We start from the raw sequence: 6,572 nt of genomic DNA on the forward strand, positions 1-6,572 counted from the left end.
AGAGCCGGTGGTACTACGGAGCTCCCCGCGGATGGCTGCGCTTTTGAGCGCTAAGGTGCAAGTATACGGGGCTGGTACAGGGGAACTGTCTGTCCCTTGGAGCCAGGAGTCGCAACCCCTATTTGATGTCAACTGCAGCGCACAGGTTGCGCTCTTGAATATACTTTCTTGGAAGTTAAGTTCCTCCGTTTGGAGTAAACATGGCTAGGATCAGGCCAAAAATCATCTATATGACACTGTTAACCGAGATCTTCCCATTTTCCTGGGAGAATTCCTGGACGGCAGACTTGACAATCTTCGCGTTGTGTGTGCAACCAAAACCTTCGGTTTTTCCCGCTATAGTGTTAATGCTGTGAGATTACAGACAACATATGGAGGGTCGTCACCTTGGATAACTGTCCATCGGCGCAATCCTATACACGTCTATTCAGAAGTAAGCCCCATTAAGTTCAATGGGCCTTACTCCCAGATAGCTTTGGATTGTAGCCCATGCATATTTGTGTTGAATCGTCCTCCGTCTGTCTCTTCACCATCTGGCATAATCAAAAACACACGAATCCTCCCCTCCTCTTGCATTCAAATAATCTACACCTAGTCCGATTAGGCTCTACGTGTGTGCGCGCGCGCGCGCGTCGGGGTGTTTTGTGTGAAGGAGCTAAGCAAGGCGACGCTTTCAGAGGCCAGAGCAGGCGCGTAGGAATAGTTGGTGATGTGTGCCCTGGAGTTTTAACCGTGCAGTCTTTGACCCACTTACCTAGGAGTATGTTTCACTGAACGCAAGAGGACTTACTTCCGAGTAGATCTAGAATTGCTTAGTTCGGTCGCGGCACTGTCCAAAAGCTCATTCACGCGCAGACAAAGGGGAAAAGAGAGATGAACGGGCAGAACCTCTTGTGCTTTAGGTTCTGGTCCGGAGCAGAAGCGGGATTCGGAAGGAAGCCCCGCCGACTCATTGAAATTCATTTCTCCAAATGGGTTTGGGTTCACAGAGTGGCGAGGGAAGGATTGACAAGAGCAAAGCGGTTGCCAAAAATCGCCCTTTTCATTCTAAAGTGTTTTATTTTATTCAGCCAGCCTAGCACTGGCATCCGCCTGCGACTGGTTCTTTAATAATTTTAAGCAAGAGAAAGAGAACATGACTTGTCCGAGGGCAACCGGGGTCTGAAGGGACGTTTTAGTCCAACAACAACCCACAACCTTCTAAGCCCTTCTCGGAGGTAAATAGCACTGGTATAAATATTATTGCTGCGTTGCATGCGTGAGCACCAGATGCTTTTTAAGGCTCTCACATTTGAACATCACAACGACCCTGTGAGGTAGTTTGCGAGAAACTGATTCCATGTGAGCCACAGTCATCACTATTGCCAATGCAGCAAAACAGGCCTTGCCCATATCTAAGCTGGTTCCGGTTATTAGGCAAAGGTTGGGAACCGGTCGCTCTTCAAATGTTGTTAGACGACAACTCCCCTCAGCCTCAGCCAGCGTGCCCAATGGTCAGGGATGATGGGAGTTGTAGTCCAAATAGCTGGAGTGCCACGGCTGGCTTAAGGAGCAAGCAGTCCCTTGTTGCCAGGATTTAAACCACCTTTTACTCGGACTCCACGACTTCTTGTCCCAAAATCTGGAAACGGGAGCATAGCTGGGGAAGGGATAATGTACATGCTCTAAGGCACTCTTTCTTCCCCCCCCCATTGGTTATTTCAAGCTATCATGGGAATTCCAGTAAGAGGCGGCTTCACCTGCTGAATTTCTGCCTGCCACGCAGCTGATAAAAGTGAGGAGCACTGGCGGGGGGGGGGGAATGACAACTAGAGATAGGAAGTTGCAGCAGAGGTGTCTTGAAAAATAGTTCACGAAAATAACCCTGGAGGCTCAAACAAGTGAGCCAAGGAACCCACCCAAGAGCAGTGAGACCACTGAGGCTGTATGGACACGAGGTGGCCAGTCGAGAGAGGAAAACAGAATGTTGTGTTGAGATGAAAAGGACAAGGTAGCCGGGGTTCAAAATGCCTTGAATGGGGGGGGGGTCACATCACACACAAGATCCTACCTTATCTACTTACAGTATAAAATAAGTGTATACTGTATTGTATATTTTTGCATTGTGGTAACCCACCCTGGGACCTTATGGTGAAAGGCAGGTGAGAGAGAAATAAAGAAATCACCTTTGCAGATATTTCCTTTCGATCCTTGGCCTTTGTTTGGTCTTGTGCTGAGCATTGGTTTGAAGCCAATGAATTACTGGCTTGAAGTGGTACACAAATCAGTTGGTAATCTCTTCACAGCCACGCTGCTGGGAGGCAAGTCGGGATCGTGCCTGTTTTCCTGATGGGGCACTGAAATTGAAAAGCAAGGCCTTGCCCAAGGCCTCCCGATGTCTGGCCATTGTACAGCCGCGGTTCCCTCCCCTTAGCTGAGCAAACTTCTCTTCTCCAGAAAAGGCAGAGCAGCTCTTCTCCTTCTAGAGAAGCTAAAATCCATCCTCTGATAGCCCGCATTCCTGGATTTTTCCTGATGAGAGTGACTAAAAATAGTTAAAAGGGGTAGACTTTACAGATTATGAATTTGTGTAATGAGTGTTAAACGAAGGCCATAGACGCGGCACCAGGAGCCCTACAACTTGCGGAGTCCCCTTCCGTTATTTCCCAACACAGCCTTCCCCGACCTGCGACCTACTCTCACTCCCACTAGCCCTGGCCCCATCAGTGGTCGGGGTTGGTCAGGGTTGGAGGGCACCAGGTTGGCGAAGGCTGCCCCAGAGTGCACGCCCGTTACCCTTGAGTAGACGCCGCCCTGGGCATCTGGGATTGGGGAGCTGGTTTTCCAAGCGGGACTGTCTCCCTTCCAGGCCCGCTGGAAGTCCAGCTCTCGCCTTGAGAACAGGCGAGGACCGCGGGCTCGGCTAGTGCGCGGCTAGCGAGGGGTGCGTGTCGTCTTCGCTGGCTTCGCTCTGCCGCTGGCCTTCGACTGCTCAGCTGGACTTGGGGGAGCCGGGAAAGCAGAAGCCACGCGTGGGGGGCGGGGCCCTCCGGAATGGACGGCTGCCAGGGTTGAGCTCCCTTTCTCCCCCTCCCCCCCCCGCTGGGTCGCTCTGTGCGAGTGCCGGGGGGGGGGCGATCCCCGCGAGCGGGTTGGGAGCAGTTCACTTCCGGGATGATCGCAACTCGTCTCGCTCGACGGGCACGGCGGAGCAGCGGGCAGGCGGCCGAGTGGGACCCCCAACAACGCCGAACGGGATTTTCTTCGGCAGTCTGAGATTGGCTGCCATAGGCCGCAGGGAAGGGGGAAAGATCCCGGAGAGGGAAGTAGAACTTGTAGCCTCCACGTATAGCCAAGAGGGCTGGGGGGAGTTTGCCTCCATCAAGGGAAGGCAGGGGCCCCTTTAGAACAAAAGCAGAGCGGGAGAGAAAGTGTAAAGAGAGCCAGGAAGGCAGCTCAGATGACTGGCATCATTTATTGCCATTATTTATACCCCACTTTCAGCCTTACAAGGATCATTCAGTTACGTATGCAGCTTGGGAGCGAGGGTAGACGGTCATAGATCTCGACAGCGACGCTGAAGTTTAAAGAGGAAAGATCACGATTCCAACCGGAAAGGGGGGTTGTTGAAAAGGAACAACTCGCTACCTCGATTTAGAGATTCGGAGTAAACCTCTCAAAGGAATTCCTTTGCATTTTGTATTGACATCCGTTTTAAACTATAACCTTGACGCCTTCACACTTTACTCATACTACTGTGTTGTATGAGTAAAGAAAGTGAGAGAGAAGTTGATATTTTCGTTCTCAAACTTAAAACTCGTTTTATTATGAGGCTGTTGTAGGGCTCATCCAGATGACTGCAAAATGTGTGACACGCCCGCTATGTGTGTTCATTATTTTTCGGTTGTCCAAATGACATCTTGCGCTGTTATGCATTTTCGCGGGTTAAATCCGCTCCTTGCAATACCGGGAAAAATGCGATTTGCTGTTTAAAATCGGGAATCATCCGCTGGGCCTTCAGGAGTTAGGATGCAATACCCCGCGGACTTTATAGCTGATGGGTGGTTCTTGGGTGTTTCCCTTTATCCCTTCTCCTCATTCCAGCCAATCACATATCTGCACTTTTGTGCATGTGCGAGAATAAGCCCGGGAAAATTGAACCAATCATCGCAATGGTGGGGTGTTGGGGGGGTCTGCAACTACTGCGCAGATGCATTTTATTTTTTGCCAGCCTGCAAACTGGGCGGCCGCTCTGGGTGAGATCTGCAGTGCACAGCAAGGGAGAAAGGGGTGGTGATGGGTTTCAGCCTGTCTCGGTAAACTGTGTCAATTTCATTCTGCTCCCTGGGGTTTTTGCTTCAAATCAGAAAAGCATACATGTAATATCGCAAATGCAAACAAGAAAAGGGCTTCTGGCCGGTTTCAAGCCTGCTCTGGAAAGTTTTGTCAATTTCATTCTCCATGGGAAGGAAAGGGAGCTCAAGGCTGCCTGGGAACTTTCCCCAAATCCCCTACTTGCAAGAATCTGCTTGGTTCCACAGTAGTAACTGCAAGGCACATTGCAGGCTCTGGTCTTGGTGGCCTTGAATGTAGGGGTGGTTAGCAGGGAACGGGAAGGAAGGGCACCCTGCCTGCTTCACACTTGCCCTCGGCTCAGAGCACTTGCAAACTTCCAGGGCAAAGGAGATCGGCACAGACCTGGCCCTGGACTCCACGCTCTACCTGGCTTTTAAGAGCAGTTAGGTTTTTTTTCCCCTTTTCTCTCTCTCCCCCTTCTTCCCTTTTATTTTGCCCCTCTTAAGGATGAAAGGAGTGTTTTTTGCTGGCTGCAGAGCTGCAGCTAATGCCTGCTGCCAGTGATTGTTAATTTCACACTTAAGTGGAAATTGTTTCAAGGGAGCAGATACATTGTATCCAAAACAAAATAGTTGCAAAGCATAATAATCAGATCCCTTTATGTCCATTTTGCAGAGCTGCTGCTGCTGCTGCTAGCTGCTGCTTGTTAATTTCACATTTAGGGGGAAATTGTTTCGGACTGAGCAGATACGTTGTTCACTCACCCTCCTCTAGCTCCCTCGCTCGTCCTCCATTACAGCAACTTAAATTCAAATTTCCCGCTCTTGCATCCAAGCACCTGCGTGTGCTTCGGTGCAGGGAGCACACGTCATATTCTGTGGACCAATTGGCTCATAGGGGTGGAGTTAGAGGTTGGACTTTGGGGAAATCCGGAAAGAATGTTTGATGTGTGGCCGAAAAAACAGCGGTTTTCTGGACATTTTAAAAAGTAAAAAAAACAGGCAAAAAAGCGGGGGGAAACAGAAGTGAGGACCATCCAAGCACAACGCGAATAGGCAAAATGTGGATTATCCAGGTGAGTTTGGATGAGCTCGTAGTTCCTGAAGGTTGTTTTCTTAAATCTTCTGGAATGCTTCTAAAGGAGTCTGTCAGCTTAGCCAATATTGGCAAGCTGCGGGTGGACTGTGCAGATCCCTGCAAACCTAAAAGGCACACCTGGTACTTTCAGGAACAGGGCGGGGGTATCATTGAAAAGGGCGTCTTCTTTTTTTTACAATAATTTTTATTCAAATTTTCATAAAACATACAAAACAAAATCATAAAACATTCAAAGACAAAAAACAAAACAAAACAAAAATGATTAAACAAAAAAATAAAATGTTGACTTCCCATTTGTCACAGATCAAATCAGTTATAGGTCTACAATATATAACAATCCTGTCTTTTAAATTATATTATAAAATCACTTTCCTCCAGTAGTTATCTTAATTAATCATCAAATCTCATAAACATTACTTTATTCTTTCCACAAAAAGTCAGAGAGGTTTCAATTCTTTAAGAAATATATCTATCAATTTTTCTCCAAATAAACATGTCGATTAATCCATCTCGTTAATAATAATAATAATCTTATTGTCATAACCATAGTCCAAATAAACATTTCGATTAATCCATCTCATCAAAATCTGTTAGGTCCAATAATTTCAATAGCCATTATTCCATTATCCATATTAATTCCATCTTCCATCTTCAATAGTCCTGTTAAGTCCAGTAATTTCAGTGTCCAATCTTCCATTATCAGTATTCCATAATAATCTTGCTGTTGTAGCCATAGTCATATAATAAGAGTCTGATGGGAATTTCCTCTATCCCAAATATTTTCTTGCCATCAATTCTGAATAAGTTGCTGAAATATTGTTGTAAAGTCATATCTCTGTTCTTCTTTTTTACAGAATGCACTGGCTCATCTCTTGAGAGTTTTTCCATTGTCACATGGCTGCAGTTAATTCCATAGATTTTCTCTATATCAAGCTCCATCACGTCATTCCAGTCCAGAAGATTATCCAAGCCATTGATAACTTTATCTCTAATATCTTCATTAATTTCTTCAGAGATAACGTTAAATTCCAAACAGTAGATTTTATTTCTAATATCCATAAACTCCAGATCTTTTTCCAATTCCACATTTGTTCCAATCTCCAGGGCTTGTATCTTCCCTTTATTTTTTCTTTTCTCATCTCTGATCTCATTCTCCTCTCTCACAGGATCCCCTATTTCTTTAAGCTCCTGCGTCATTT

This window comes from Rhineura floridana, chromosome 4, assembly GCF_030035675.1.
Source record: "Rhineura floridana isolate rRhiFlo1 chromosome 4, rRhiFlo1.hap2, whole genome shotgun sequence".
Classification (NCBI taxonomy): domain Eukaryota; kingdom Metazoa; phylum Chordata; class Lepidosauria; order Squamata; family Rhineuridae; genus Rhineura; species Rhineura floridana.